Source organism: Hibiscus syriacus, unplaced genomic scaffold, assembly GCF_006381635.1.
Source record: "Hibiscus syriacus cultivar Baekdansim isolate YM2019G1 unplaced genomic scaffold, ASM638163v2 tig00012104_pilon, whole genome shotgun sequence".
Classification (NCBI taxonomy): Eukaryota; Viridiplantae; Streptophyta; class Magnoliopsida; order Malvales; family Malvaceae; genus Hibiscus; species Hibiscus syriacus.
The window spans coordinates 609,658-628,571 of record NW_024062265.1 but is presented as its reverse complement, the minus strand read 5'-3'; the positions used below and the strand labels follow the sequence as shown (position 1 = coordinate 628,571).

General features: G+C 33.4%; 2 pseudogenes; one reads left to right on the top strand and one right to left on the bottom strand.

Annotated features, from left to right (window-relative positions):
* Positions 1 to 2,143: 2,143 nt before the first annotated feature.
* On the bottom strand, positions 2,144 to 15,270 carry LOC120205073 (annotated as a pseudogene).
* LOC120205118 lies at positions 15,142 to 18,271 on the top strand (annotated as a pseudogene).
* Positions 18,272 to 18,914: the final 643 nt, after the last annotated feature.

The window sequence follows — 18,914 nt, the reverse complement described above, 5'->3', positions numbered from 1 at the left end:
TAAATGAGAGGGATGAGAAGAAGAATAAAGAGGAAAATGAAAAAAATATAGGTGAAAATTAAATATAATTTTTTATTTAGATCAAAACGATATTATTTTAGTGAAAATTTAATTTTTCTAGATATTCAAAACTATTTTATTTTGGTATAATTTTTAACGTCGTAATATCTTTAATTATTTAATAGTATAGTGATAAAAAATTCAATTTAAAAAATTGAGTGAGTAAATTGAAATTTTGAAAATACAATAAATAAAATACGAATAATTTGAAATTTCAATTATCAAATTTGTAATTTATCCTAAATATCACCTACACATATACGTGAAAAATGGAAATAAATTTAAAAAAATAAAAACAAAAAGGTTAAAAAATGTGGGAAATTTAGGTTACTTCAGAAGCAGTAAAATTTCAAAATAAAAGTCAATTAAATTTTATGATTTTTTTGTATTCGATTTAATTTAGGATAAAGTACACGAATGATCTCTAAATTATAGGGTATTATTTTATTAAGTTATCGACTATTAGTATTCTGACTATAGTGTTGTTTTGTCAAGTCTTTCAACTATAAAAAATTACAAAATGATCATCCAACTATTCATTATGTTTTAAATTCATCCTTTTCAGTTAAAAAATTGATGATATTATGAGATGAAAGTTAATTTGTTGAATATGATATGATAAAATCCGATCTCAAAATCTCAAACGACCATTACATCTCAGTAATCATGTTAACGTCTAACTTATACAACCGTCAATTTTTTACGAGAAACGACAAGTTTATAACATAATAAATAGTCGAGTGATCATTTTATAGTTTTTGATAGTTGAAGGACTTAACAAAATAACAATTTATAATCAGATGATCATTTTATAATTTTTAATGGTCAATGGACTTAACAAAACAATACTATATAGTCGGGGACTATTCGTGTACTTTACTCTTAAATTTATATACATTAAAAATTTATCAATTGACTATTTAATTAATATTAATTAATTAATATTATATATTATATATTATATTCTATTGTTGTTAAATGATATTTTTTTATAATTTATTTTAAATTTCAGTAATTGAATATTATATAATTATAATATATAACATGATAATAATGTGTAAAAATTATTAAAATTCGTCAAAAATTTAATTAGTTTTATTCTTTTATTTAACAATTTAATTAATTTAATCTGTAAATATTCTTAAAAACGTTATACACCTTTTATATCAAAAAAGATTATCTTATGAACCTAATACATCAATCTTTCATAATCACATCGTACTGAAACATATTTGGTTATATTTTCAATAACTGGCCTGGAAAAGTCAACTTTTAGGTGAAAATTCTTACCTTCTTTTATCAACTTATTTTTTTAATTTTTATTTTCATGTAAATAAATTTATATTCTCAATTTATTCCTTGATCTATGCTTTGCATTTATTGTTAATTTATTGAGATTATGGAGAGTTAGAATTAAGTTTCGATTGCGTTATTATTTGGTTGTATATATGTGGGGGAAAACACTTGCAATATTTACCTTCAAAAAATTGCTTACAATATTTAACTAGAAGTAAATTTTACTACTTATTTATGTTATAAACTATGTGTTATAAAATAATTATACGAACTATATAACCTCAATAGTTAAAGAGTTATTATCATCCTCTGATGTCTTGAATTTGAACACGTCATTTGTAAGAATAAATAAACATTAACTGTTAAATGATTGAGAATATCGCGAGTAAATATTATCTTTTATTTATCGAGGCTAATAAAACATGCAATCCACGCATCCAACTAGAAGTATAATTCTATGGATTTTAAGTTTGAATTTCGAGATCACAACTCCATAACAAAACATTTGATGTCAAAAGAGGGTGTTACAAACCCTAACAACTTTAACTTGATTCCCAAGATCAGTCCCTTACGATTCAAGGTCCGCATCCTTTCTATCTGTCTATCTATCTATTTTTTTAAGGATATCGAAAACCGAAACAGTAGTTCCTTTTCAATGACAAAATTCTCTAAGGTCGTCACCGGGGCAAAGCTAGACTACCAAGAAATGCTCCGACGGAGGGAACCGAGAATCCATCGGCATAACTGCCTTCCAACCACCTTGGATGCTACCATCTATCTCAAGATACTGAAAGACTATATAAATTAGTTAAACGAGTCTTGCTTCTTGTGCTAAAATGGACTATAACTCATCGTGTGGCTCGGATTCTCCATCCACTTCTTCATCGGTTGAACCATCCGAGTCCCCAGCTGGTTTATCGTTTTCGGAGGTATCCTTCTCAAGAGTTGAGTCGGAACTGGTTGTGTTCTCTGATTTGTTCTCGGTATCGTTCTTTGGAGGCTTCTCAACTTTAGGTTTAGGCTTCGGAATTCTCTTAAAGCTATCAGCCTAAACAAAAAGCGGCGTGTTAACCACGAGTTACACGCGTTTAAGCAGACAAGGTGACCTTATTATCAAATAGAACAAGCAGCCATACCTTGTCTTGCAAATTGAATACCTTCTCGTACACTTCTTCAGACGTGAAAACAGGCGTACTGTAACCCGGCATCCTGGAGAGAAGGTTAGAATGAGCTTTGTTAAGTTGAGCACCAAAGAACAAGGTTCGAAAGCATATTAAACGGGAGACACACTATAGCAGGCGGAAAACATATGCTTTCTTAGAGAATACAACTAAAATATTAGGACGAGAAGAGAAGAGTTATAGGGTGTCATTAAGGGCTATATTATTCGGACTCCGGTATGAGAATCAAATATGGGCATTGTGTTGGACATGGATATGTCCGATTATCTTTCAAGATTAACAAGGGTCCTTGGTCCACCCTATACCTATGTTGGGACTTGTACTAGGAACTTCAAGAAATTAATAGAGGGGCACACACACACACACACACATTTATTACACATACATAAAGATCCGACATCGCACTAAGTTATACGAATGCAATGACTTTAAACATAAAACTAGCAGCAATAACTTACTTCTTTTGCTCCACCTCCTTCTCATCCAACCAAGTCTTCAACTTGTCCATACTGCTCGACAACTGAAACGCAAAAGGGTATTCAAATTTTTGCCGCAAGATAAGCAGAAATCTCATTTAGAAAATATCATAAAGTGAATTTTGAAGGTGAACAAAATACCTCATCTATTCTGTCTTTTGGCAGCCAAGGTTTGTCCGTCTCCCACCCGAGAATAGTCTACACAGATAACCACAAAAGTAAAATATCCATGTCATAGTTAACAATATGTTTTGATCTTAGAGGATTATCAAGGCATTTATGGAATTGTGTCTTGGAATGAAGGGCATATCTAGCCTCTCGCTAGATTTTTTGTACAGTGGCCTATGCAAAACATGAGATCCCTACCCCCCAAGAGTAACAACTAAATAAAACCTTGTAGATATCCTTTAGAAAGCATGTATAGATAAACAATCTGGCATACCTGTTGCAAGTTGGTGAGGAAACGTCGAGCAACTTCTACTGCTTCAGGTCGTGCAGTCAACTCTTTAAATCTAAACAACAGCCACAAAAAATTGTTTCAGTCCACCATTCCTAAGCCCTTCTAATGAATGTTTGTGCAGACTATATTGGCACGATTATAAAATCTTAAGAAAAAAGATGATACCGGAAAAATATTGGGTCAGCTGCTGCTTTCAATGAATTTAGACGATCTTGAAACTCCGTGGAACTCGCATCTTCACCATCAGTATACAACCATTCTTGAACCTGAAAAAAGATTGTTATATGCTTAATTTTAATCGGAGTGAACTGACTAAAACAATATTTAAAAAGTTGGAACTCACCTCATCGAGCTTTTCGATAACAGACTGGCGTTCATCGTTTGAAGACACTTTTTCAATTTCTTCAGATGTTTCAAGCTGACAACAGAAAATAATACAATAAAATTTTAATACGATACAGATTAACTAAAGTTACATTTTGTTCGTTCAAAGAAAGACTGAATGCCATATACAACCGACTAGTCGTACAATACACCAGACATGGTGAAAATTAAATAAACAAGTTCATAAACAACAACAATTCCTGGTTATGCAGAGCAGATTCATTTTAAATGAAAATTGTGAACCATAATTAAAAAAAATCATCATGAAGGAAATCAAACATAACAGCTAAATAAAATTTAACAGGAAAACAAAAACTGCACCTTCTCTTTCGTAGCATATATATATTCTTCAAGGTTATTTTTTAACTCTGCTGTTCTTCTTCGCTCTGCATCCTTCTTATCCAATGCTTCCAATCTACGTTTAGCATCTGCCAAAGATTCTTTTGAAAGAGGCATTCCAGGCCCTGTTGTTTTATCCACTATCTACAATGAAAAGAAAACGGGAAAAAGGATAAGATGAAAATGAAACGATAATGAGCTAAATAAAAATATATTCTAGAAAAAAACAAGAGAAATTATCACATGTAATTAAATGTTACAACATTGTTCGCACCTTCAATGGAATTTTGATGGTCCTCTTCTTTAGTTTTCTTTCTGTACCAAGATCCTTTGTACTTGGTTTTTCAACAGTATCATCAGACACATTACTACTCCCACCATCTGACTCCAAGTTATTGTTACTTTGTTCAGTAGTGCTGTTAGTAACTTTGTCGTCTGTAACATTGGAGGAAGCACTGATTGTATTCTCTAAGGTCAAATTCTTTTTAGGAACTTCTATCCATTCAGTTATTTGAATAACAGCATCTGCTTGATCTAAAGAAAGAATTCCACTTCTACTAAGATAGAAATGCAAATTTGTTTTGATGGGAGCAGACAGATTCTGAGATGAGTACCTACATATGGCAGATAACAAAATAACTTTGATTATTTATTGCAGAAAGATAGTCAAATTGTAATAAAGAATCAAGGAGGTGTCTCCCGATAACTTAAAATTTGACACTCACCCTTCCAGACCAAAAAAGTACGAAATAATAAATCCAAAGCAAACTATAAAATAAAAAGGTTTCTTTCCCTAAATCATTTTTATTTGTTTCAGATGTTAAGATACCAGATTTTTGTTAATGGTCTCAAAAATCCCTTCAAAAGAAACTAAACCAAACCATTAACACCCCAAACATAGAAAGATGGCATAGATCCTTACTTCTCAGCTGTATCCGTTAAACCAGACACCACATAGTGCGTAAATACAGGAGAGGAAATCCCTGGAGGTAAAAGATCTTCTCGATCATAGGCAAGCGATACTTCAAAATCTTTACTATGATTAAGGGACTTGAACATCTGTAAATGGGAAATTAGGCAATACCATTAGTAAAACTACTAAAAAAAATTAGTACTCTTTCTAATCCCCACCTCTACACAGGTTCAAGCAACACACTATTTTACCTTACTGGGAAGTTTTTCATCCTTGGAACAACCAAAAGCCTGCTTGCCTCATCTTTTGAAAGATCAGACCCGTCTATTTCAACGACAAAACTGTAGGAGGAACCGTCTACCATCCCCAGCTTACGATTCAACTTAATTCCATCACTTAAATTTGCAGCATGTAGAGCAGAACCAAGAACAATGGCTTCATCAGCATCCAGATGTTTGTCCAGGCCTTTCCTTCCAAAATATTCCTGGAGCTTAGCCTGTTAAGGAAAATGGACAAGGATAAATAGATTTTATACCACACTTCCAAATGTATAGAAATGAGAACCTTTTGAATAATAATAACTAAAGCAACTTGGCAATTTTACATGATAAAAAGAAACCTGTTTATGCATTTTTACATGATTTGTTTCTGCACATATGAAAGAGTAGGAGAAAACGTAGAACAAACCTGCAACTTCTGAACTCTAGTAGCACCTCCAATCAACTCCACAGCATATATATCATCCGCTTGCAGACCTGAATGCTTAAGCACCTCTTTCACAGGTAAAAGAGATTTATCCCAAAGGTCTGCACAGAGCTCTTCAAACTTCTCACGAGTTATTGTGCTCCTGAAGGAAAGATAATTAAAAAAGAACAAAAGGCAATTTCAGATAAGCATGTATACAAAAACCAAATATTACAACAGATTCCAGATAATGTTCCAGCTTATTTTCTATGATTGATTGATGAAAGCATTACATAACACCTAGGCACCCATTGTAGCTTAGAGTTGTTTTCTTTTCTCCATGTTAGATAATGTTCAAATTATGAAGTTTACATAACAATAGACAGCTAGCTGTCCACTATATATATTTGAAAAGAAAAGGCAAAACGATTATAACTTCAAAGGACAGGATTAGAAAAATGGGTAAAGAAAAATTACTAGAATTTTCTTTTGTTATCAATTTTTGCAAACTCATAGAAATTATGATATTTCCTGAAGGAATGATCTAAGGTCTTAAAGGAGAAATGCCAACTGTAAACTGTCTTATATGATATCCTTGCATTAATGTGATAGAAATACGGAGAAGATATTAAAAGAAAGAAAAATCAAATGTAAATTCCAGAAGAACTCATGAGACTTTGCAGAAAATACTTTCACAGGTTCATGTGTAGTCATACTCTACTTCCAGTTTATGGCAAGAAGTATGCACCGAAAATTAGATAAGTTAACTGAAAGGCTACATACCTGAAGTCCCTATCATCATAGAGGGATTCAACGGATATTGGAGCGGCTGTATTTGCACTTAATATTTCTTTTGTACGCTTAACCTGTTTCTTCAACTTAGCCATTGCCTTAGGATGCTTCCTCACATCAACCCCATTTCCAACTTGTTTATTGAATTCATCTGCAAAATGTTCCACCAGACGTAGTTCCATGTTTTGACCTCCTAGTTCTGAGTCCCATCTAACATCCTTCACCTGAAAAAGATGTTCAAATGTTAATAAACATGGAAACAAAACAACAGCAAGATTTGGTATAATGAGATATTAAAGTGTAACCAGATCTTAATAATAGGCAACAGCCTGTTTGTCAGAATTATCAGGAGGGTGAATGCAAAGCCCAACTCATATCATAGGCAGAATGCAGGCGCAGGACAATACCTCCTTTTGGAACAATTACCAATCAAAATGCATTTAGAAAATTCCCTTGGGTTGGAGGACCGGAGGAAGAGTGAAAAAGGTTCTTGTTAAGCAGAAAAATAAGTAGGCACGAAGAGATATGTGGATTACAGTGATGAAATTACAGCAAGGAAGGTATTGATGCGGTTAGAATATAATACTAGATCGGTTAGAAACATGGAAGCTTAAGAGCAACTTAAGGTTCTAGGTATTTCTAATCATAGAATTGTTATCAGAATAAACAAATCAATGATCAATCTAATTCACTGATTTAATTAAATATTACCAATTATACTCTATTGATTAACAGATTTCTTAAAAAAAACACTAATGATCTATCTAATTCATTGATTTAATTGTAGATTACCGATTATCCTCTATTAATTAACAGAATAAAGCATCAACGATCAGTCTAATTCAGTGATTCACTTGCGGATTATCAACACTAACGCCAAAAGAATTCAAGTTGGATGCTTGACAGATTAAAGAAAAATAGCAAAAGTAAATTTTCTAAAGTCGTGAGGTTTTTTTATTTTTACCTGAAACTGGTTCACAGAAATAGTTTTCCCATACTCCTTCGCATTGAAGGCAGAAAAATAAACGAGAGCGGCATAAGTACTACTGGAACCCATATCATAGAAAATCACATGCCTCGACTCATTCGAGAAATCTTTATCAATCCCATACTGTAATGCCGCCCCCGAATGCTCGTTTATCAGAGAGATGACGTTTATTCCGGCCAATTCTGCCGCCCTCAACAACCCTTTCCTCTCCGCTTGTCCAAAATACGGCGGAACAGAGATCACCGCATCTTTAACCGTCACTTTAGAATGAAACTCCGCCAAATTCGACGCGTACTTCAAAATCATCCCCATCAACTCCTCAACAGAGTAACTAACATCGCTCGAAACTCGAATCTTGGCGGCGCCTCTAGAATCTTCTATCACATCGAACGGAAGGTACATTGCATCGGCGAAACGCTTGACGTCTTGATAAGGCTTCCCGATCATGTCACGAAGATTAGAGAACACTTTGTCAGGGTAACGAGCGACGATTCCGGCGGCTTCTTCACCGAGCAAGCGAGCTTCCGATTGGAATGCGACTAAGGCCGGAGATTTCCGCTTGGACATCTCGTTGATGGCTATGGTGATCGGACTTTGACCGGGTCTTAGATTCACGACGGCGACTTTTAGCCATTCTGACCCTAGATCTATACTTGAAACAGCCGATTCGGACTTAATTAAGAATAAAGATAGCAGGGATAAGCATACCCCTAATCGGAATAACATACTCTTCCTCGAAATAAATTGCTTTTTGAGTTTTGAGAGTTGGGGGGGGTGAGAGAAGTCGAAGGTTCTTGACGCAGTGACAGTGAGTCGGGACTCAACGGGCTTGGTGCAGATGGGTTAATTGGTTATATTTATACAGTGAGCTGACGAGGGAGTTTGTTTGACGTGGAAAGTATACAAAATATCCTATAAGAAGTGGACACGTCGAATAAAAGACACGTGGCGAGTTCTTAGATGCTCGGGCGCGTTGTGCTTTGTTGGTCGTTTGCGGGTTCTTTGGGCAAGTTTACCTTTTAATTTCACATTTTTTTCCAACCTCTAAATAAATAACTGTTTAAACTATATATATTTTTGTCAAATAAGTGTCTACATTTTTTTGATTCATCTAAGTATTTAACATTATAGACGTTAGTACTTTATATGTTAATGTCATCAATGACATTAATTTTTTCTTTAATCGACATATGTCATAACCTGATAATTTTTTAAAAAATTATAAAATTAAAAAAAATTATATATACTTTTAAAAAAAGAAAACACATAAATTTCGAAATAACTCATAAACTTTAAAAACTTTCCTTTTAACTCTTAAACCCACGTCTAACTCCTAAACCCACGTCTACCGCTGCTTTTTACAATCGAAAAAACTCTACTCGACCTCACCTCCCCCGACGACCAAAATCCCTTTGAAATCGTGATCGATCAACGACAAATCGATATTTTAAATCCCGTGAACCCTGGTATTAAAATCGTGATCCCACGCGATTCTGATTTTGAATCAGCAACAACTACAGTGACATATAACTAGATGATGGCAAGGACTACGTTGACGGTGGTTGTTGTCGCCAGAGAGGACAACGACGACAGATTAATATTAGGATTTGAGATTTTGGGGTTGTTTTATAATACAATAAAAGTTAGGTTTTTCTTATAAATATAATAATATTTTTAATATTTTAAAAAATAAATTTCAAAATTATCAGGTTGTGACACATGTCACTTAACATGAAAAACTAACAACATTGACGGCGCGGGCACCTAAAGTACTAACATTTGTAACGTTAGGCAGCCATATAGATCAAAAAAATGTATGCACTTATTTGGCACAAAATATATAATTTGGACACTTATTTGGACATTAAACCTTTTTACCAAAACGAAACCAGATAAGTCTTCTATGCTCGACGTGTAGCGATTAGCACCACTAATGATAAGCACTAATAAATAAAATTATAAAACGTTAAAATTTTAAAATACTCAAAGTATAATTATAAATTAGTTGAAAAATTAAATGTAAATTATTTAACATAAAAGGTAAATTATACCAGTGACCACCTAACTATTATCCCTTTTTATTTTGACCATCGTTTTTTAAATTTTATCAATCATGTCATCAAGTACTATTTAAAACCACTTGTCATTAATATTTAATGAAAAAGTTGATGTAACAGTTAAAATATTTGAAATAATTACACATTTAATCACTGTTACTTGTATATGCTATCAATTTGGTTCTAATTTTAATAAATTAAAATAAATTTAATAGTTAAACATGCTAAAGTAGTTAATTGGAGATGAATCCAATTTAATGTTAGCTAGTACACTTTTTCTTTTCTCTTTATCGGCTTTTATTATTTGTAATAATAAAGCAAAATAAACATGTCAATATTTTATGATGAGACATGCTAACATTTCTCAATGTTATTCGTTTTTTTAGCTTAAAATATTATATTTTACATTGATACACACAAGACAATTAGTGTGATAAATTTATGTGTTTTAATTATATCTTTCAATAATTTTATGAGTTTTAATTATATGTTTTATTTTATTTTGTAATTACTTTCAGACAAATTGTTTAAAAATATTTATTTTTTATTATTCATCTATCCAAGTATTATAACTTTACTTTTAATTAATTCGTCGCATTATAAGTAAAATCTAATTATTTTTGATTCATTTTTAAGAGTTTAAATTTTGATTTTACTTAGGTTTGATACCAAAATAAGTACCCAAACTATATCTCTTTTCCCAAATAGGTGTTTAAACTATTTTTTGACTCATCTCGGTACCTAACGTCACAAATGTTACCTATTTAGGTGCTCAGGCTTTTAACGGTGTTAATTTTCCCTTTAAGTGACACGTTCCATAACTGGTAATTTTAAAAAATATATTTAAAATTAAAAGATAAAATTATATAATTAAAAAAAGAAAACACAAATTTTGAAATAAACCCAAAACTTTGAAAACCTTCACTTTAACCCCTAAACCCATGTCAGTTGTCACCTTTTGCCATCGACGAAGCTCCACCTGACCTCCCCTCCCCCTGGCAACCAAAACCTCAATGAAATCGTGACCGATCGACGACCGATCGACAACGAATCAATATTTTATATCATGCGAACCCTAGAATAAAAATCATGAACACAAGCGATTTTGACGGTCAATAACGGAAAACATGACAACGTATAGTAGGAGGACAGCAGGCATTATGTCAGTGGCGGTGGTCATGGCCGAAAAAGGCGGCGGCAAATTAAGCTTAGGATTTGGAATTTTGAAATTGTTTTCTAAGATAAGAAAAGTTTAAGCACCATTTTTTAAAAAAAAATCCCTACCTATTGGATCGAATTCGAATTAAATTGGCATCCTAATGTCATCGCATTATCTTTACAAAAATACAAACTGATTCAAACATTTTTCCAATCCCATTTGAGAAAATAATATTTGGGATGCATTAACCGAGTTCCCCAGTACATTATATGCACAAAATTTCCCTTTTCTCTATCTTATTTCTCATATAATTAACGATTTTTCAGACAACAAGAATATTATTATTAACTGAGTTCCTCAGTACATTATCTGCATTAATTCGATTCGACTCAAAAAATTGATTTTTTCGACTCGATTTGAAAAAATTCGACTCGAATTGACTTCGAGTTGTAATTTCATAAATTCGATTGGACTCGAAATAATTTGAAGTTCAAATCGAGTTGTAAAACACAACTCGAATAACTTGAAATCTTTAATAATTAGTAAATTGATTTTCAAGTTTGAGTCGAAGTTTAAATCGAGTCCTTCGATTTTGTATGGTTATGTGAATCACATATGAAGAAAATATTTAAAAAAATATATATGTATTGTATATGGTTATTGTAGACACATGATTTTCATCATATATATATATATATATAATATTATTAATTTCGTTTTTTTTACATTTGCAGGCCTGGACACGTGGACCAAAATTGTTACACGCCCAGGCAGAAGCCCAAGACCCCATAGCCCGAACACCCGACTCAATTAGGGTTTCTAAAACCTTAACCCCATACCTCAGCTGCGCGCCACATCATCCCATCTTGGTCAAACTCCTAATTCTCACGCAGACACCACTTTCCACGGCAACAACCGCAGCAACGTGGATGTTTGAGACACCGAAAAAACAACAAACAAACACATAGTTCAGTTCGATTAAGACTCTGAAAATATACTAAAAATAAGGGTTTATGATCCTATAAATGAGATGTAATCGAACCCATTTAGGGGGGATATAGTACGATTACACAGAGAAAATCACACACACAAACATGCATAGCAGAGAGCAACCGAATCATTCGGAGTACTTGTAAAGCATTTCGAAAGAGTAATAAGAAGAGGTATATTTGTTTTTACCTTTGGTTTCGCTTGGTTTGGTTACTTGCATGCTTTCGTTTTTCGATTTCAACTAAAACCCAAAAGGGTTGAGCCCACCGATGATTCAAAGGGGAAGATCTGAGGTTCTAAAACCCAGATCTAATCCCCGAGGCACTTTATTTTAAAAAAAATCGCTTTGATTTTTAAAAACGAGTTTTAAAGAGCTTTCAAAGTTTTGAAAAAAATAAAAATAAATTTTTTTTGCCGCCGATCAACGGCGGCGGCGAGGTGGCGCACACGGCCGGTTTCTGGGTTCATTGAAGAACAAACGTTGAGAGAAAACATAAAAAAGAGGAGGAGGCTTTTGTTTACAAATGATGGTTTAGCAAATTTTTTGCTTAATTTTTAAGTTATATAGCTGACCCGTTTGGACTGTAACCCGACCCGCTCATCCTCAGACCCACATGTTTCCATCTAAAAGAGGGTAAATCACCCTTTTAGTCCCCTGAGATACAATTTACTTATTTTTATCCCAAGATCCGATTATTGCTTCGAAATTCTTGTAATTTGGTCACTTTATTTGTTTCCTTCTCAATTTAGTCCCTTGTATTCATGTTCTAATTATTATTATTTAATTTATTTAATTTTGTTTTTATATATATATTCCGTGTATTATTTGCATTATTTTTTTTCTTTTATCCTTTATTAAATATTTTTTTACACTTATATATATATATATATATATATATATATATATTCTCTTTTTTATATTTTATTATTTATATATATGGTATTTTTATGTATATATTTGTTTATAAATATTCTAATATATATATTTTCCATCCTTTTTTCGTTATTACTATTATTATTTTTTTTGTTTTACCAAATATTTTAATTTTTTTATTTATTATTTTTATTATTAATACTATATTATATATATACATATTACCTAACTAATTTATTTTTTTAAGCTTTTTCTTCCTAGGCCCCCTTTGTTTTCCTACCTTCTCTCTTTCATCATATTTTCCCGATGAATCGATGGCATGGGACCCTCTCATTTTGTTTTTGTTCCTTATTTTCTTTCCTTTTGTTTTTCATCACGTTTTATATATATATATATAGATAGATAGATATTTTATTATAATTTATCTTATTTATAAACACTACAATATGTATATATTTTCTTTTTCTTTCTTCCCTTCATTTTGTTTTGTTATTTTTATATATTTTATTATTTTGTTTATTTATTTATTTTACCTTATTTTCTTTTATTGTTTTATTTTATTTCTTAGCCATTTTCTGAGTTTTATTTGTTTCATTATTTGTGTTGCTTTTATTGTTTAATCTTGTATTTAGCAGTTTTTTAGTTAATAAACTTGTTTTCCTTGCATTATTTTATTTTTATTCCTCCTTATTATTATTATTTTTCATGAATTTGAATATGTGCACTTTATCTTTACTTCAATTAATTTCTCATCATATACATTCTTTAAAGCATTGTAATTTAACCCTTTTCTGTTTTCTGGTTTAGCCTTTTTATCTAACATTTTCTCATTTAAGGGTATTTTCATAAATTCGTTAAAGGTAAGTAATTTGGATCTTTATTTTACCTTCTAATTTAAACTTTCAATTTTCTTAATTAAAGACAACTGGAAACTACGTAGTACCGTAAGAGCAGTTCAAGGGTGCTAACCCTTCCTTGACTGTAACCGACTCCCGAATCCGACACATCTTTAGTACAGCGCAAATCAGGTAAGATGGTGTCCGACCCACCTAAATTCGTTTTAAAGTGGTCGGTGGCAACTCCAATTCGTTTAATCCAAGTCGAAGCCCAATTCTAGGCCCACTCGAAAGACGGTTCCGACAGTTATAAAATACCATTTAAATTGGAATCAAATAATGTCATCATATTGTAAATGTTTATAATTAAATTTAAATACAAACTTAAAAATTTGACTCGACTCGACTAAAAAAAATTCAAGTCAACTCCGATTTATAAAATAAGACTCGTCAACTCCAGTAACTTGAATTTTTTTACTCGACTCAATCGAACGTTCACCTCTAAGTGACTATGCACTATTTAATTGTTAATCGATTTACTTCTAATCTTAATTTATGTTATTTATTTATACGCTAAAAGTGTTAATGGTTAAACTTGGGATGGGCATGCGACCCAAACCCGATCGGGTCAGCTTTTTTTTTAAATTCGGGTTTAGGTCGGGTTGAGTTTTTTAAGGCATATTTGGGTCGGGTCGAATTTGGGTTTAGGGTGAAAAATACCCGACCCGACCCGAAAAAATATAATTTTATCTTATATATTTAAGAATAATTACAATAATACCCCTCTATATATTATTTTTTCAATTAAATCACTATTTTTATTGAATAAAAATAATATTTTTTTATTATTTTAGGTCGGGTTGCGTCAGGTTCGGATTTTATCTCAAAAAAGTCGGGTCCGGTGGAGGGTATATATTATGCGGGTCGGGTCGTATTTCGGGCGAATGAGTCATTGTTCTCGGGTCAGGTCGGGTAGACCAAAAATCCGACCCAACTCTACCCATGGCCATCCCTAGGTTAAACTAATGAAAGAACCTAATTGATATATTACTAGTATTTTAAGAATACAATGAGAACATCTTTAAAGTTTGAGGGCTAGTTCAAAATAACGAACTATTTGTTTCAAGATTTAATTTTATTCTTTGAAATTGATAAATTGATCCTTAAAATCTAAAGAAATTTGAATTTGGTTAAATTATGTGTTAAATAATTTTAGAATCGATACCAATTATAAATCTTAAGGATTAGATTTACTATCATGTCGACCAAAATAAATTAAAATTTATGGAAAATGTTAAACCATTGATTAATTTTCTTAATTACTCTTTTTTAAAATTAACAGGGACTAAATTGCTTAACATTTATAAGAGGATAAATTTACACAATTTGAAAATTGTAAGGATCTAAGAGGTCGTTTTACCTAAAATAACCGCTCGAAAATAGCTTTGGCGACGGTTGATTTCCCCCCTCTTTTTCGCCAAAGAAACCAAATCAACGCGTCAGTGACTCGGCGTAATGCATAATTAATTTCTTATTTATTCTATTTTCAGGATTTAAGATAGCGATTCTTGCGATTTGAACCGACTCCAAAAACAATAATGTCCGCATCTACCGTCTCGATCACCGCCAGCCCGGCGGCGACGCCTCGCCGGCGTTCTCTTCTTGCCGAGAAGAGATCGAACGTCGAAGCATTGGTCGTTGATCCGAACGCTGATGGAATCAACCTTGTGGAAGACAAAACCGCTGCCAATGTCGGTCTCAGCAGAGATCTGAGCCACCATTCGGGTCGTGCCGAGCCGTCAAAAGACTTGTTGCAAGCGAGAAAGGTCGTCGTGGGTCAAAATTCGAACGGCACGCTGCGGCGATCGCGGAAAGGAGCGGTTAATAAGATCGAGAAATCTCGATGGATGACCGTGGTTAGTATTTTTGTTAAGAATTTAGCGCTTTGCTTGTTTTGGTTGGCTTAGCTCAGATATTAGGAGACTGGCTTTGAAATCGGGGGAGGATAATATCGATGGGGCGCAAATGGGATTAACTGAATTTGAGGGTAAGGTTGCTGAGGTTGAGAGTTTCTTGAAAACCACGGCTAATATGATTCAAGTTCAGGTAGATGTTGTTGATAAGAAAATTGAAAACGAAATTGGTGGTTTAAGGAGGGAATTGGATGAGAGAATTCAGGGTCAAACTGCGGTATTGGAGAAGTCATTGAAAAAATTGGAGGAAAAGAGTGAGGAATTAGATAAATCCTTGAGTGAATTGAAGAGTGCGGATTTGTTGACAAGGAAGAGTTTGGAAAGATGTATGAACAAATGCAAAAAGATAAGGGTGCTGGTGAGTCTGATTATGCAGTGAGTTTAAGTGATCTAGGAGCATATGCGAGAGAGATTGTTAAGAAAGAGATTGAGAAGCATGCTTCGGATGGGCTCGGCCGGGTTGATTATGCATTGTCTTCAGGTGGGGGAAAGGTTGTTCAGCATTCAGAGCCATTTCTTGCCGGGAAGGGAATCAACTGGTTTTTGAAAAGTCCAAATGGGGTTCACAGTGATGCAGACAAGATGTTGAAGCCAAGTTTTGGAGAGCCTGGGCAGTGCTTTCCATTGAAAGGAAGCAATGGGTTTGTTCAGATTAAGCTGCGCGCGGCTATTGTCCCAGAGGCTATTACCCTAGAGCATGTTGCCAAGGTAATATTTTTATTACAGTTTGTATAAAGTTGTTCGTGGTTCACTTATGTATTTGTCTTTATTTTTGTTTTATGATGATAAATCTAACAGTAATTCAGATTTTTTATACTGATTCTGGAGGTCCAACGTAAGATCTGTAAGATGTGAATATTCCAACTTGATCTCTCGTACCCATCCTATTTTGCCAAAATAATTTCACTATGAACTATCTAAGCTTTGATTCAACCCTTGATCTTGCAAAACCAGTCTGCCTCTCATTCTTTCAGGAAACCTATTTCCTCTAACATCTAATTACTTTGCTAGACTTCTTATGATTAGGAGATCTATTTCAATATGGTGAAGGCAATAATTCTTATAAGTTGGATCTTTAGATATTAAAGGGGAAAACATATGCAAGGATTGCATTAGGATCTCATTTTAATAAGGATTGGCTCTATTCTGTTATGATACTGTCCTTCCCTGGAACCTACCTCCAAAACTAAATAGGTAAATAGTCATGTCTTATATTTGACAATTCTATGTGAATAATGACGTTTTAGTAGCGTTTCCATTCTTTCAATGCCGGTTTCATGCAAGGAGAAATGGAGTAGAAATACAAGTGCCGAGGCTTGTTTGAAATTGTGCTCTGATGAGGAGTTTTTTTTCTATCTGTAATTGCTTTTAGCGGAGGCATACTTTTGGAAGAGGTGAGTGGAGATATAATTTTCAGTTATTGCTTGATTTGCATTGGATAAAGAGTCCATGAGATATTTGTATATATGGAAACACCAAGCAAAACAAGCAAATATAACCATTACATTTTACAGAAAAAACAACCAACTATGTATCTAGAGATAATATGTGAAAAATAAGAGCAGAAGAATACTAGGTGTTATGTGTTTTATTTTGACGCATAGAGGCAATGAGAAATTTCTACTATGATTGAAGCAAAATGGAGAGAACAATAGTTTTGTACCCAAAAACTCTTTGGAAAGCAATCAAGTTGGTGCACTGAAAAATTCTATCAGGTGACTTGAACCTACAATTGTTCACGGTTAAAGCAGCAGTAGAAATGTTGCTCTAATTTTTAATTTTACATGAAGTACCCATGTCCAACACCAATATCCGACACATTCAAACATGAGTGTGTAGTTATTACCTTTGAAAAGCCCTTTAAATATGTGGAAGAACTTACAAAAACTTGAACATGCCCATGTTGGACACATCCTTATTCAACACTTCACACGAGTTTGAGTAAGTTGGTACTTAGGCTTTATTATGTAGATTACTTATGGAGAACTTTTAGTTTTATTTGAGATCGGTTGCATGAAAATAATTATGGGGGTAAACATACGATAATGACTATATGAATATCCTTTCTCTTTTCATCTATGATACACCAATTCTTCGTTCTGATTGGTCCAACTCATATGCTCTTTACAGTGCCTTCATTCTGCTGGCGCACCAGAGGAAGCAACTTATGCCATCAATTATTTCTTTGGCTTTTGTTTTCTTAATACTACAACATCTAGCATCTAGGATTTATTATCATTTATGAATGGATCTTGCCTTGCAAATTTCGAATAACTTCCATTTGATCTATGGCCAGCAAAAATAAATCAAGGGCTGATTTAAGAGTGCTCTTTCTGATTTTTATTCTCAATTGACTTTGTCATAATTGCTTATTCTGTTGTTCATGTACCGTGTACAGAGTGTGGCATACGACAGATCAAGTGCACCCAAGGACTGCCGAGTCTCTGGCTGGCTGCAAGGACGTGACCCTGATTCCTCTGTTGATTCCAATAAGAGGTTTCTCTTGGCAGAGTTCACGTATGACCTCGAAAAGAGTAATGCTCAGACCTTTGATGTATTGGATACAGCAGGTATCGGTATTGTTGACACAGTGAGGCTGGACTTCTCTTCAAACCATGGAACAACTTCACATACCTGCATTTACCGTCTGAGGGTACACGGCCACGAGCCAGATTATGTTTCAGTGGAGAAAACGGAGTCGTGATCCATATCATACTCGTGATCTGCACGCTTCTCGGTAATTGTTGATTTTCGATCTTCATTGAATGAAATAGTACTTGGGTCATTCTACTAACTAGATACAAATTCCTTATCCTGTTAAAATTTCTTCTGGGTAGCAAATGGGTATGAATCTATTTTTATGCTTCCACTTTCCAGTTAGGTTGTGCTTGACTTAAGAACAATGATTTGATTTGTATGAACCAGAATTAGATGAACTTTAGTTTCTCGGTAGGAAAAGTAAAATAGAATTTCGTTCCTAGGTGATAGTCCGATATTCCAGAGTCTATGTTGTACTCGTGTTTAAAGGGTGATGTATTTATAAAAATTTCAACTCATTCGATTATTTATATCATATTTGTGCTATTTCTTGTCTTGTATCATGTTTAGTTTTTCTTTTTCCATCTCTTTTAACACTTTTGTTTGGAAAATGTTACTAGGGAGATGTAAGAAGCTTGAACTCGATTCGAAATTCTAGATGAAAATCTAGTTCAAGCTAGATTGATTCACTTTTAAAGTTCAAGGTCGATTTTCAAGATGAAAATCAAACTATTTAAGATCTCTTAATTAGCCTTATTTACTAGTAACAAAACGACATTGAACTAAAGCTCGATTTATTAGAATACTTGAATTAAGCTTGCCCGATATCTCGAGCTGCTAGAGTTTGAAACCAACTCAACAATCACCGAGTTCGAGCTGAATACAAGTAGTTTGCAAGGATAATGCAAAGCTTT